At 43.3% G+C, this 15,000-nt stretch overlaps 1 protein-coding gene across 1 annotated transcript in view; it reads right to left on the reverse strand.

Annotated features, from left to right (window-relative positions):
• The window catches only part of LOC127004980 (potassium channel subfamily K member 13-like), a 96,294-nt gene extending 87,595 nt beyond the window's left edge, over nucleotides 1-8,699 (reverse strand). The window contains 3 exon segments of the mRNA XM_050873356.1: nucleotides 5,639-5,802; nucleotides 6,331-6,428; nucleotides 8,580-8,699. The gene's annotated coding sequence lies outside the window, so the exon portion shown is untranslated.
• Between the last annotated feature and the right edge of the window lie 6,301 nt (nucleotides 8,700-15,000).

Below are 15,000 nucleotides of genomic sequence, written 5' to 3' on the forward strand. Positions count from 1 at the left end.
ATAAATCTTTCGGTACGGCCGGAATCTCACATCGTACACACACACCCGGGAAGTGGGACACATGGCTTTCAGATGAAAATTCTGGCACGCGCTTTTTTGTTACTCCCCACAGTTGCCACTGGCTTGCCTATGCCATGTCACTGTGAAATTAGTTTCGTTGAACACGTTCGTATCATCCATGTCTCGTGGAACAAAGCCATGTTTGTCTTATTATGAAATACACTTTGCATAAACAGAGGGCACACAACTTTTATTAAACAAGAAGTCAAAATTATATACGTTTATCTCTCCATCCCTCTTCTTGCAAAATACTATCCTCAAGGTCTCAACGTCCATTATAATACTGTTTCCCAAGCCAGAATTGATCACTACTTTTATGGCTACATACTGCATTCTTCATGTCTTCCTCTCCTCAAACAGTCCAGAGGTACGTACAAAGTCCTGAGCTTAGATCATAACATCAACTATGCCTGTCACTGATAAATTTTAAAACAGTTTGCATCCGACTGATTCCCAAGCTTTATATATATATATATATATATATATATATATATATATATATATATATATATATATATATATATATATATATATATATATATATATATATATATATATATATATATATGGAGCATGCATCTCACGTGTGGGGGGCCTCCACTCACACAGCTCTCTTGGACAGACCCTAAAACTACACTGACTATATTTCTGTTTATTCACCTGCCTTTTTTTTTGTAGTTTTTAGTGGACATTTTTTCATGTAATTTCTTATTTTTACGAAAGAAAGTTGTCACAGTTTAAATAACTAGCCTTTCGGACTTAGGTCTCTTGTTTTCTTAAGCCTTCAAAACTCTCCCAAATGTAAATTTTCTAAAGCATCTGCCATCTCAAAGAGCTCTGATAGTCAGCATAGGTATTTCCTATTTAGTCATTTTCTTGTATTATTGAAGAGCTTAGGGTTCGTTCACACTACAAGCAGAGCAGACCTGAGCGGAGCGGCGAGGTTAGGTGTTCACATAAATTATAAGCACATATAAACACAAGAATCATTCGCAGGCAACAGCCCGATAAACTCCCCGGTGTTTATCTGGAAGGATGATGAAAAATGTAACGATTTACAAAGGAACATGGAATTTCGTTCTTAAGGCCAAGTCCCATGGCTGTGTGGGTCACTGATGGTTGGGTATAGGATCAGAATATCACCAAATTAGCTTTTCTAAACATACGGCTATTATATATCATTAAATTTTGCACAATCTGGTCAGTTTTTGTAATTTTGGCTTCAGCAATAAAAATTCACTTATATAGATAGCTTCTTGGCCATGTTGATTGAAGGGTGGAGTCATGGAGGACCGCTAGTTGCGAGCAGCAAAAAATACGACCAAATTTTCCGAGCGTGCCGTTCCGCTCCGTGCTGCGCCGCTCCGCTTGCGGTGTGAACAGCTGAGCGTCTGTACATTCAAAACTATCTAAAAATTAACGCCGCTACTAACCGCTCTGCTCTGCTCTGCTTGTAGAATGAACGAACCAAGTCATCTCGCATGCGCTTCAGCGTGACCTTTGCAACCATCTTTAATAATTCGTGTCTTTGGACAGTTTGGCTTAAATCTACTTCCCAAACTACACTTATCCGGATTCTGGGTTTTTTTTCTGCTGTAACTTCATGTAAATTCTCTCCAGCTGACCGGCTGCTGTCTGTCTAGAAACGGTCTTTTCTTTTAGCTTTAAAACATAATGGAAAATCTCTTTGGGGAGCCCAGTGGTCCATTAAAATAAAAATTAAAATCGTTAAGTGAAATGAAAATTGAAAATGAGAATACTATTCTAGTGAAAGGTACAGCAATGTACAGTCTCTTTGTTTCTGAAAAGCAATCACAATATACAAGGAAAAGGAAGAATTACTTGTCGGGGAATACGATGATGTTCGCACTAAATAAAAATGAGAACGAGACTGACCAGGAGATGGATGACAAAAGTAAAGGAATACGAGACTCGAGGGACGAAGAGATTTGAGATGTTCATACATAACGGGCCACCACTTCTTCAGGACATCTTATTCTATTGCTATATCAAACACGAGAGCTTCATTAACGGACTGCGGGCGCTGTGGTGAGGTACGTGGCCATGCTGCAATCGGTTGCATGTTTCGTCACAATACACCGCTGCTCAGATGGAGGTGACCTTCCCTAGAGGCCTAGACCATCCCATTATCAATACAGAGGCGCGGCCCATGCCAAGTTTTCCCATACTACGAGATTTCTTTTTATTACCAACTAAAAAGAGAAAAGAGGAAGCTTCTAAACTGTTTTGCGCTTTCGTTGAAACGTATATGTCACCTCCGATTTTTTTTTTCTTTTAACGCTCACCCCATAGCGTCGGTAGGCTTCCTTAACGGCATACTTGCTGCGTACATTATAATACTACCAGCGAAGATTAATGCTGGACGTAACATGTAAACGTGGTTCATAGAAAGTTATATAGTAGGGAGCTAGGTATGCCATTGTTCGAACCGATGTAAAAGAAAAATGGCACAGGAAAGGGGTGGGTTGGGGGGGGGGAGGGGGGGGATACTCCGCCAGCCAAAGATAAACCCGCGCAGCTAGCGATAAATCTTGCATTACCAATATTACATCACATCCCGCTGTCATTCATGTGGTGACGCATCCCCCTCTTCACCTCTCCCGCCCTGCTCACGAACACAGGCTATCATGATGCACAACGTGATGTTATTTATAATGCGAAAATAAACTGCAAAAGAAGTTCGGTTACATTTGTAGATATCTAATTCACAAACTCACACGAACGACACTTACCTCGCGTGCAAACCCCTGCCATTGCAAATCACTCCCTTGCTTGAGATCCACAAAACTCTCAGAGATCACAAAAGTCAAAGCCAGAAAGTAGAGCACGATGAATCCACAAGAAGAAAAGTTCTGAGAAGAGACACGGGGCTAAAGGTCGCCTGGCCACGGGATGAGTGCGGGATTAGGCTCGTCCCCTCCATACCTCCTCCATGGCTTGTGAAAGGATCCCCACAGGGCTGGTTTGGGGCGCGGCAGCCCTCGGGAGGACCCTGAGCACAAGGAGCGTGGCACTAGCAGGCCGGCAGCAAGACCACACTTGTTGCTCGATCCGGAATGTGGCGGTGACTGTGGCCTTCTTCCAGAGAATCCAGACCGCGCGCCACCACCACCCCCACCACCGCGAGGCCCTGCCAGCCTCCCCTACTGTCCACCTGCCCGCCCGCCCGCCTCTCCCCACCTCCTGCCTACCAACCACCTTACACATGAACTCTTTAGGAGCTGTGTGCTGGACTTTGAGGGGACTAGGAAGCGCCCCCTTTCGGTCACCTTCAACGCTCTTATACCTCTCCTAGTCCTACTTTATCTGTACTCGACGACCATTATCACATTCTATATTTTTCCCTTAGATTTCTCTATCTCCTATTATCCTTTTGTTTCTTCCACTGTCTCTGTACATCTTTGACCTTCTACTGTACTGTCCTTTAACCGTACTATACATTCACCCTCCATTCCTTTTTCTTTTCTCCCATCTCCCATCTTTCAAAAGTTCATGCATACTTATGTTTTTTTTCTTCACGTAGCAAAACCTTTCCTCTTATCGTGATCTACAGTTGTATATCCTATATTTCCTACCGTCTACCTCTCGTGTCTCCCACATCATGTCTTTGCTTTTACCGTTTACCTGTTCGAACACCAAAATGTCGTAATGAAAGCAAAAGTAGTGGTGACCTAAATAGTCTTCAAGAAAACCCATTACATTAACAGTTACTTATCTTGGCTTCCCGGCTCTGAAAGTATCAGGAATGCTTGTATAGTAATTATTTTTGCAGAGTAAAGGCGAGAAATTAGCTTGTCATAAACTCCTTGCCTGGGCTTCCCTCCGTACCCTCTCCAGACCGTCATACAGTAGATGCAGGAGAAAAAATCTTTGCCTTAACCTCGCTTCGTCCCCTTTCTTGGGCCGTCACTGTGGACTTTGGCGTCGTCATAAACTCTTTGCCCTAACTTCCCTTCGTACCCTATTCAGACCGTCATAGTAGATGCGAGAGTATTATCTAAAAAAAAAAAAATCTTTGCCTTCGCCTCGCCTCGTCCCCTCTCCAAGACCGTCACTGTGGATTCTCAGGTCTTTCGGCATCATCATTAACTCCTTGCCCTGAGTGCCCTTCGTACCCTCTCCAGACCGTCAATGTAACCGTCATGTTGGGATCTTACGCTACAGCTGCGTGTGGCGGCGGTGCTCATTTCCGTCCCGTTGGCCCTTTGATCTTGTGGTAGGAGAGAACCCATTAATTCGACACCGGCCAGTGTGATAGTCGGGTTACCACAGTTTACTTTCCCCAGGTTTCCCCGGGTACCCATTTATCGATCATCCCGAAGAAGGATAAACAACTAGGTCGGAATTCGAACCCAGCCCCACAGATTCGTAGCAAGGACGCTAATCATTGCACCGCGGAGGAGTAATAGATGCAAGAGTATTTATCATCTAGAAAAAAAAATCTTTGCCTTCACCTCGCTTTGCCCCCTCTCTTAGACTGCCACTGTGGATTCAAGATTTTTAGCGTCTGTTTTGGAGTAATTTTTGTCAAAGTGGAAGCGAGTGACGGACCCAGGCGGGAGTGGCCGATGGATGGCTGCCGCTGGGGGTCCGCGCACTCAGGCGGGGGATCGGATTAATGTCAGTCCCCTTCAAACACTGACTGACCTTGGTATCGACATGGTTTCTCGTGTGTGTGTGTGTGTGTGTGTGTGTGTGTGTGTGTGTGTGTGTGTGTGTGTGTGTGTGTGTGTGTGTGTGTGTGTGTGTGTGTGTGTGTGTGTGTGTGTGTGTGTGTGTCTGTGTGTGTGTGTGTGTGTGTGTGTGTGTGTGTGTGTGTGTGTGTGTGTGTGTCTCTCTCTCTCTCTCTCTCTCTCTCTCTCTCTCTCTCTCTCTCTCTCTCTCTCTCTCTCTCTCTCTCTCTCTCTCTCTCTCTCTCTCTCTCTCCTCTCTCGCTCTCTATATCTCTTTCTCTCTCGCTCTATCTCTCTCTCTCTCTCTCTCTCTCTCTCTCTCTCTCTCTCTCTCTCTCTCTCTCTCTCTCTCTCTCTCTCTCTCTCTCTCTCTCTCTCTCTCTCTCTCTCTCTCTCTCTCTCTCTCTCTCTCTCTCTCTCTCTCTCTCTCTCTCTCTCTCTCTCTCTCTCTCTCTCTCTCTCTCTCTCTCTCTCTCTCTCTCGGATATCAAATCTTGCAGAAATCAGACCCAGTGCAATATAGAATAAAAAAAAGAAAAGAAGAAACGTTGTATTACAGTCAAAGATCATGTGTTCAGCCCACTAAAAAAATCATCAAGCAAAAAAGGAGAGAGAAGGTTATGTATTGTCGAAACTCAGAAATCGCGCAGAAAAAAAAACTAATAAAAGAAAATATCAGAACATGATGGATGATAACTGGACTGCCGTTTCGGGTGAACCTTCATAATTAATCACACAAACTCCATGAATGCGATTTCTTTTATCGAAACCCTTGATATTATTTTAGTCTGTAATATTTACGATGGAAACGCTGAAAATAATATTACTGGTTTGCTTCTTTCAATAATTGCGTCGTCGTCACTGTGTATAAAAATAAGACATACCGCTAAGCTCTGTAGGTGACCTTTCCGCCGGCACGTCACGGACAGCCCCGTCCACTGCTTTGCGGGAGAAGGTTATGAGATGCATCCTGGACATGGGTGGTCATCATCGCGGCGGCGCCCTCAAAATGTAACATTCTAAGCCTGTGAGGCCCATGCTGCGAGGGCTGAGCAACAAAGATACTGCATAAGGTTCTAACGATACGCACATGTCTGATTTAAATAAGAAAATAAAGTAAAAAAAAAAAGCAAATGCTTAGGCGAATAGATGTATGAACCATATACAGACAAAAACTAAAGCAACAACAGCGTTCTAGATTCCATTAGTATCAGTCCTTCATATGATCAGTAAAAACTTTCGTAAATCAGCTCATGCTGCATTTATGCGGTGCTGCTCTAGACAAAATGTTAAACTGTTTCAGATTGACGTAAAAAGTATATGCTAATGTGACAAATAATTGTTACTTGGCACTAAACACATATGTTTAGTTTTAGGAACTTTTGCACAAAGGAAGCAACTATTTGCCTACAAATTTTATCTTTATTACTGCATGGACTTTATGTTATACTCATCCGTCAGGTTAGGAACAGTGATTATCTCCACCACTGTGATATTTCGTCTCTTACTATTAATTTTTTTTTAATTCACTAGTTTTGATTTTAGTGTTGTGAAGAAATTTATGGCAAATGCTCACGTCGTCCGTAGCTCTGCGTTCCTTCTGGCGTGGATTTCTGGTCTTGCTCAGAGGTCAGTGACCCACTCGGAGCCGTGTTGACTCTCAAGGAGACTCCCCTGTACAAGGCAAACAAAATTACCAGATTAACAAGTGTGCCAGTGACAAGTGCGATTACAATACATCTTATCTAAGGATTAGCTGAGCTGCTATAGCAGAAGCATTTTTTAATACTGGCAAGCTTATTAGTGAACCAGAATATCCAGCTTGGCAGCAGAGCACAGGTGTACAGAGCGGGAGCGGTGCTCCTGTATGGGGCAGAGACTTGGGCTACGACGAAACAGCTGGAAGCACTATTGATACGATGTGATGTTAGAATGCTTAGATATTTAATGGCAATCAGATGGCAAGATGGAATTTCAAATGAAGAAGTGGTGAGAAGGAGTGGCCTGGAGGGCCCGGAGGAGTTACTAAGACCAGATTAAGGTGGTTTGGACATGTGAGGAGAAGAGGAGAAGAACACATCCTGAGACGTGCACTGAACTTTGAGGTAGAGGGCAGAAGACCACCAGGAAGGCCAAGGAAGACGTGGAGAAAGGTGTTGGAGGGAGATATGAGGAGGCTGAACATCACGGAAGAAATGGCTATGGACCGGCAACAGTGGAGGAGGCTCATATCCCGTCCAACCCCACCATAGGGAATAAATGGACGTTAAACGATGATGATGATGATGATGATGATGAAGAGAAAAAAATATTGTAAAAAATCTGCACAAGCTCCAATTGTGATCAAGATAATATAAACTGACTATGAGCTGACAAGAAATCTAAATAACACTAAAAATATTGCATCCAGCCTTCTGAAAGCAAATAAAAACATTGCAAACATGAAAATAAACAGCCTTTGGCAGTAGCTGCGTGGTTACCATGCGGTCGAAGCGTCCAGGAGGACACAGGTTCGCGTCCCGCCTGCCGCTACAAACAAAATGGCAATTTTTCAGCTTTGCCGAGTCTCTCAAGACTACCCACATGCTGTCCTGAAGATCACCTATCAACCCGAAACCTAAATATTCTCTAAAAGAGGATCAAAGATGAACTGCTTCGGGAGCAGCATAAGTCAAGCAGGATGGCGCCACTATAAACACTTGCCTGCGCCATAACGCGCTGGGGCCGAACACCAGACCCCACAAAGAAAGACTTCAAGCGCCATGGCAAAACGTAAAGAAAGTGCAAATGTTACTATAAAAAAAAACATGATCAGCCAGTCAACAAATTACAAACAAAAAGAACAACATGAACAACCTTCTAACAAAAATATATATGAATTAAAAATAACAATGTAATCAGCACTCTAACTTTTACAGATACTAATGCAGACAGCAAATTAAATGGCATAACTACTCAGTGGTGCAGTTGTTAGCATGCCTAGCTTCGAATCCACGGGCCCGGGTTCGAATCCTGGCCTGGGCAGTCAGCGTGCAGGTTACCCGGTGTTATGGTCCTGGTTGCCCTGTTCCTAGCTGTCCCCCCTTTGTTTACAAACAAAAAAGCGGATCGCTATGAACGCGGATCCGTGTACGGAGTTGGGCGCGTGTACATGGCTGTCTCCCCGGTGTTTTCAAGCACGGGAGCGCATAGTTTTATTTTTCATATGAAAACATTCATGAAACCAGTACAGCGCTCTGTTTCGTAATAAGTGAAGTGAAGGGCCAATAAATAGCCTTCATGCAGTGATTCAGCGCAAAATTTACGGGAAATAGCATCTTCCTACTTCCCAAAAAAACAAAACTGTCTTGATGTGCATACGCAGACCCGTAATTTTGTCAGGTTTTATGGGGGACTAGAGGGTTCATGAGGGGGGGGGGAGGAGGGGGGGGGCGTGCGGAGTGAGCAAAGCCATGCTGTCGGAGGATGCCTGAGAAGTTGAGAACAGCTCTGTTTATCAACAAGTCTTTGTTTGTTTACATTCGCTTCTGAGCATGCACAGTTCACGGGAGGACAGCCAGGAATAGGGGGACAACCATGAACACACCAACATCGGCTCTTCATCCTCCCTTTCGGGCTGGTTGATAAATGAGTGCCTGGGGAAACCTGGGGAAGGTATACCGTTGTAAACCGAATGTTACACTGGCCCTGTATCCCGAGGTAATGTGTCCGTTACCAAGGAGACTGGTTCTTACCCACCACAAGTCATGTTCAATGGACAATGCAACGAAGAGAAGCACCGAAGCCACGCGCAGGTACAGCATATACCCCAAACCTTACCTTTACCTTTAATATAAGGAGCCTTCCAAAATGTTGACACGATTAAAATAAGTAGAGCGAGCAGGGGCCTGTCGGTTTCCTAAATGATAAGCCCACACGTGATACCTCGGGAAGGGTGGCACGCGTGGCTGCCTGATAAGTGTAGAGGGCATGTGGCATCGTCATGAACGCAGGGCAGCCAACGGGAAGGATGGATCAAGTGGCATTTTGTAGCATCCAGTCTGGAGAGTCAGAAGCTTTCCAACGCGAGAGGCACAGATAGTTAGTTTTGTTATCCAATGTACGAGCAATGCATATAATCATCCAACAAAAAATGAATAGAAACAACAATACAGCAACACAACCTGCCTTCCAGGAAACATAAATGATAATAAAAACACCTAACAGCAGCCATTACAGCACACCCGAGCAATAAGGCGGTATTCGGATTCTTTACAGGAGCAGCGAGTAGTGGGCTTTTTTTTATTGTTTCCTTTTTTTTGTGTGCCCTTGTGCTGTCTCCTTTGCTGTAAAAAAAAAAAAAAAAGAAACGCAACCTGTCTTTAAAAACATAAATGGTAATACAAACACAAAACACACCAACAACACACACCAACAATAATAGAGCAACACAAACAACTTTCCAACAAACAGAGATGATTATACAAACACAAAGCAGCTTTACAACACTTACGAATACAGCAACCCAGTCAGCCTTCCAACAAACGAACACAAAGGATAAGAGAAACACAAAACAACAGCCTTCAAACACACACGAAAAGTAATACAGCAACACAACCGGCCCTCAAACGAATACAAACATTATTTAGAACAACCCTGCTACCTTCTAACATATGCCAACAACACAAGCAATAACACAACGTCTTCCAACAAATACAAACAACCTAAGAAGCACTCGGCGGGGGCTGCAAACAAAGCCCAGTGTACCGCCGCCCCTTGTTTACCGGCTAGCTTGCTCAGGATAGGGTGTGCTAAGGCCGTGAGTGTTTTTAAATTGCTAAAGAGAGTCACGCGATAACTCTCAGACGGCCTCGCGGAAACCTGATATGGCAGCAGAATAACGTGCAGGTTCAGGTCCTACACGCCTCACGATGTTACGATACGCAGAGCTGCTGAATCACCAAGAGTTTTGCCCGAGTTTTTTTGTTTGTTTTTTTGCTTTTGGATTTCATTATCGAATTTCCACTCATTGACACACACACACACACACACACACACACACACACACATGGAGCTCTATAGTGCAGTGGTTTGCGAGCTTGACTCACAACCAAGAGGTCCCGGGTTCGATTACCGGGCAGAGTGGAAACGGATGAGCAGTCTCCCTTTGTCCGTGCCCCGCGTCCACCCAGCAGTGAAGGGGTACCGGGGGTCAGTCGAGGGATGTGTACCGCCACCCGGGTGTGTGTGTTTGAGGTTCCAGCCGTACCTAGAGATCCGTCACTCGTAAGTTCGTTAATTAGGGGAGGGTATTGGCTGGCGATCTCGAGTCTATTGCGTGGTCAGACCATGATGAATAACACACACACACACACATGACATAACGAGCTTAAATCAATCCTGTTAAGAGGGACAAATACATAAGAGCCAAGAACGCAGACTTTATCACTATCATCATCACCATGTTTGTCATCATCATTACCAGCACCATCGCCATCACCATCACCATCGTCATCCTCCTCCTCCTCCTCATCATCATCATCATCACCCACTCCAGCAAAAAAAAAAAAAAAAATCAATCCTCCCCCAAATCTTTTCTTATTTTTCGTCCACTGGTCGTTTCATTTAGCTGACCCTCGCGTTTGTTTTTCACCACATTATTTTTCTTCCTAACGGTACACTGCGAGGAGACAAGATACTGCGCAGGATTGACTCCCCCTCCCCTCTGTTTTTTTTTCTGTCTGGTTTATTAGCATTTCATTAGCCGAGAGCAGGAATTTGGCACATTGTCCAAGCATAATATTATTCAACACTCTTTCATACCCATATCCGCCTTTATTTTATTTACCGTGACTTATGCCTCGCGCGTTCCTGTTCAATACTTAATCTTTTTCGAATGGTTGTGGCCCGCCTTGCGCGACTCGTCTGTGAGATCATGTTCACTACAACTGTCCACTCATGTGTTTATGGTTCGGCAAAAAATGGTATGTTATTTATTTTCTTAAAATGAACTTTATATTTCCATCTTTGTTTCTTTCCTTTCTGAGGCGTTTTTGTTATTGTTTGATCGAAAAGCAAACTCATTCCCTTTATTCCGGTTTACTTGGTACAGCACACACTTATGTTTTTGTCATGTTCACGACTCTGTTATAAACATTGAGAATTGCGTAAAATGTTGTTATTACTTATCCATCCAATAAATAGGAACAGTATGTAGGAACCAACATACAGCTCTTTCGGTACCTGCCAACCAGGGCCTTACAGTGACACTCAGTAAGAATGGACAAAACTCTTCCGGCCTCTCCCGTCCATCTACGGCAGCCAAAATTCGATCAACGAAACTGCTCAGAATACGATATATTATCTCTAAATATACAGAGATTGATTCTAGGGGTCGCATCGCTAGAGTGAGGTAAAGACTGTGTAAAGCACATAAGCAACTGAATACCTGCTTATTTCCATTGTATTGCCAGAAGAAAGTAATATCGAATTCACGACTCGGATACGTTTTTTTTTTTTTTTTTTTTTTTTACGTCGTTGCCTGTTGCGCCGGTAGGCATCGTCCTGGTGGGGCCTGATGGTCGGCCCAAGGCTTCTTCCAGGTGGGGCCTGATGGTCGGCCCAGCCCGTTCTGGCGCAGGCTAGTGTTTATAGTGGCGCCATCTTGCATTGGCTCATGCTGCCCCCCGGAACTCGTTCTTGATTCGCTTGGACGGCTTCCTCTAGAGTCCGGGTTGATGGGTGGTCTTCAGGACAGCATGTGGGTAGTTTTAAGCCACTCGGCGGTGACTGAAAAATCCGAGTGGTAGCGTGGGGACTCGAACCCGCGTCGTCCCTCACGCGGTGAATGTGGGCCCAGTACGCTACCAGTTCGGCCACCGCCTACCCAAAATGGAAGTACAACTAAGATATTTTTAGACCCTTGGAATAAAGACATTTAAGTTGGTGGTCAGATCAGGACTTTGATGTACAGTTTGTGTGAAAAGTAGATGCAACTGAGTCCCAAAGGCTTGCCACTGCTTGCCACCAAAAAGACGTGATGGAATGCAATGGACATTGATGTACAAAAAACAAGCAACAAAGCATAGGCTCTTCCACCTCTCCGTCTAAGCTTGGTAACTTAAATCGATCGCATCACACGGCCGACAACGTTATTTTTATCCCTCGTTATGAGGTACATATTGGCTGCTCGGCACCCCTAAGGGACCTATCGGCATCCAATAGGTGTGGGCCGAGAGTGGACGGACGGACGGGCTGGCGGACGGGCTCGGGGCGGCCTTGTGGTCGGGGATGTCGATAAATGGAGTGACCGCTGCTTACTCGACGTCAGGTTCCCCAGCCTTATTCATAAGATCCCTCCTTAAGGATGCTGTGCAGAAGACTACTATATTACTCAGGTGAAGGATACTGCAAACAGGTACACAGCATAACAAAAAATGTCAATAAAGCTAACAATAATGCATTGGTCAACTGTTCGTACAGCCGAATATACTTCTGCCACATTTCTAAAACATCTCTCTCAGGATGCTGCTGCGGTATTTAAAAAAAAACATTATGGTACTTAGGCTTCTTACATATTTCCGAAGCATGTCTTCTTGAGAACGCTGCTACGCTAAATAAAACATAACAGTACCTGTGCTTCATTCGTACATTCGAAAATTCTCTGAGAACATTGGGGCACACGATAATCTGGCCCAGAGGTTCTTGTCACCTTTGACATGCTATCAACTCTCATGTTAAGGGAAGATTTTAAACAATCACCACTTTCATTTCACTTATTAAAAGTACAAAAAATATACACATCGTTACCACGTGAGTGATTACATAAGCTGCCGAGGGATGGAAGTGTAAGTGCAAAGATCACAATTTCACTTTGAGCAACTGCTGTGCATATTTCCACTTGCCCTTCAACCATTGCACCTTTAAACATAAATACATGTAGTTGTCACGAGTGGCTGCATAAATGCCGACAGACTACAGCACAAGCGAAAAACAGCATGGCACAGCAAAAAAAGAAAGAATTCTACCTCATGCCAACCAAGGGGAGAATATAATTTATGTTTGAATTTCAACGCTGCCTGGTTGCCACGCGAAGAATACAGTGAGGAACTGACAGATAGAGCAAAACCAAATGAACCAAGGCATAGAAACAGAAAAAAATATCCCTTCTATGAATACTTGTGAAAAATTCTTTGATATATGTTTTTACTGATATATTCCCATTGTAGAATCCCAACGTCCGAACAAGGAATGAATTCACCTCAGTTTGAATATGTTGAGATCAAATTTGTAATTTTTGAATCTGCACTTAGTTTGAACATAATGCTGAACAAAAAATAATTCGTTTTATATACAAACCTGATCAACACAATCTATTATCGTGGTGCACCAAAAATAGGAGGCAACACATGGAAAACCGCACGGCCACCACCAACTCACATGAATACAGGAGCGTCATTTTATTGAAACGTGTCGAAAATAGACTAACCTTTTCAGTCGAGAGCAGACGTCGTCTTGTTTGTGTTATATATACATCGGCAGCGAGTGGGCGACACAAACCCATTATGGGCTCGGGCAGGGGTTGGGGTGACATGAATTTTAACGTCTCACAAAAGCCAACCAGCACTAAAAAGTAATAACAGTATTTACAATTGATATTAGTAATAAAACATTATTATTATTATTATTATTATTATTATTATTATTATTATTATTATTATTATTATTATTATTATTATTATTATTATTATTATTATTATTATTATTATTATTATTATTATTATTATTATTATTATTATTATTATTATTATTATTATTATTATTTTATTATTATTATGCTTATTATTATTACTATTATTATTATTATTATTACTGTTATTATTATTATTATTATTATTATTATTATTATTATTATTATTATTATTATTATTATTATTATTATTATTATTATTATTATTATTATTATCATCACTCTTGGGCTGCAATCCTTCCCCCTTAAAAAAACGTTTATTATTATTATTATTATTATTATTATTATTATTATTATTATTATTATTATTATTATTATTATTATTATTATTATTATTATTATTATTATTATTATTATTATTATTATTATTATTACACACACACACACACACACACACACACACACACACACACACTGTACTCACCCCCCCAGCCTCTACCCCCCCATGGGACGCAGCGGCCACTTGTCAGTCCTGTGGGAACCGGCTCACACCACCTCAGTGCCTTAGTCATCCTCCGCCAGGTCATTCAGGCCCCTGACTGACTCGGCCATCAGACGGTTCGGGCAGTGGATTACGCAACACCCCTGGACTGAAGTGACAAATGAGCCAGACGTCAACCACGAATGGGAGCAGTACCAGCACACTATTACCAGCGCCTACCACACCTTCTTCCCCATCAAGACGTTCCCAGTCCATCCATCTGACGCCCCCTGGATCAACCCCATCGTCAAGAGGCTCATCTCGCAAGGAAACAGGGCCCACAACACAGACTCTGCCCGCTACAGACAGCTCAGGAACAGAGTCATCAGGGAGATCAAAACCGCCAGAGCAAACTATTATCCTGAAAAAATACACCATCTTAAACAGGCCAGCAACAGACAGTGGTATCACAAGGTCAGGTCTCTTTCTGGACTCGGCAAACATTCACCCTCCTTCCCTTGCACTTCACATTTATCACCTGACCGGGCGGCCGAGGAGATAAATACCCATTTCGCGGGTATCTGTCAAAGCCTTCCAAAACTTGATCTCACCGCCCTCCCCGCATACCTACCATCCCCCTCCCCACCCCCCTTCGTCCAGGAGGTTGACGTTTTCAATAAATTAAATAAATTAGGGACGCACAGAGCTACCACGCCCACTGACCTCCCAATCAAAATCTATCAGGAATTTGCCCCTGAACTTGCCATCCCCATTTGCTCCATAATAAATGCTTCACTTGAACAAAACACTTGCCCTAGCGACTGGAAAACTTCCTTTGTCACTCCCATCCCCAAAATTTCCAGCCCACAGTCCCTTAATGACCTAAGGCCAATTGCCATCCCATTCCCAGCCTCATTTGTGAAGATTTTATTTTTAACTGGGCTTATGATGATATTAGTAGCCTCATAGACATCCAACAATTTGGCAACATGAAGCACTCCTCCACCACTCATTGCCTGGTCAGCTTTCTAGATTTCATACACAGCCACCTGGACAAACGAGACACCTCCCTTGCCCTTGCTTTTGTCGACTTCAGG

This window comes from Eriocheir sinensis, chromosome 3 (genome assembly GCF_024679095.1).
Source record: "Eriocheir sinensis breed Jianghai 21 chromosome 3, ASM2467909v1, whole genome shotgun sequence".
NCBI lineage: Eukaryota > Metazoa > Arthropoda > Malacostraca > Decapoda > Varunidae > Eriocheir > Eriocheir sinensis.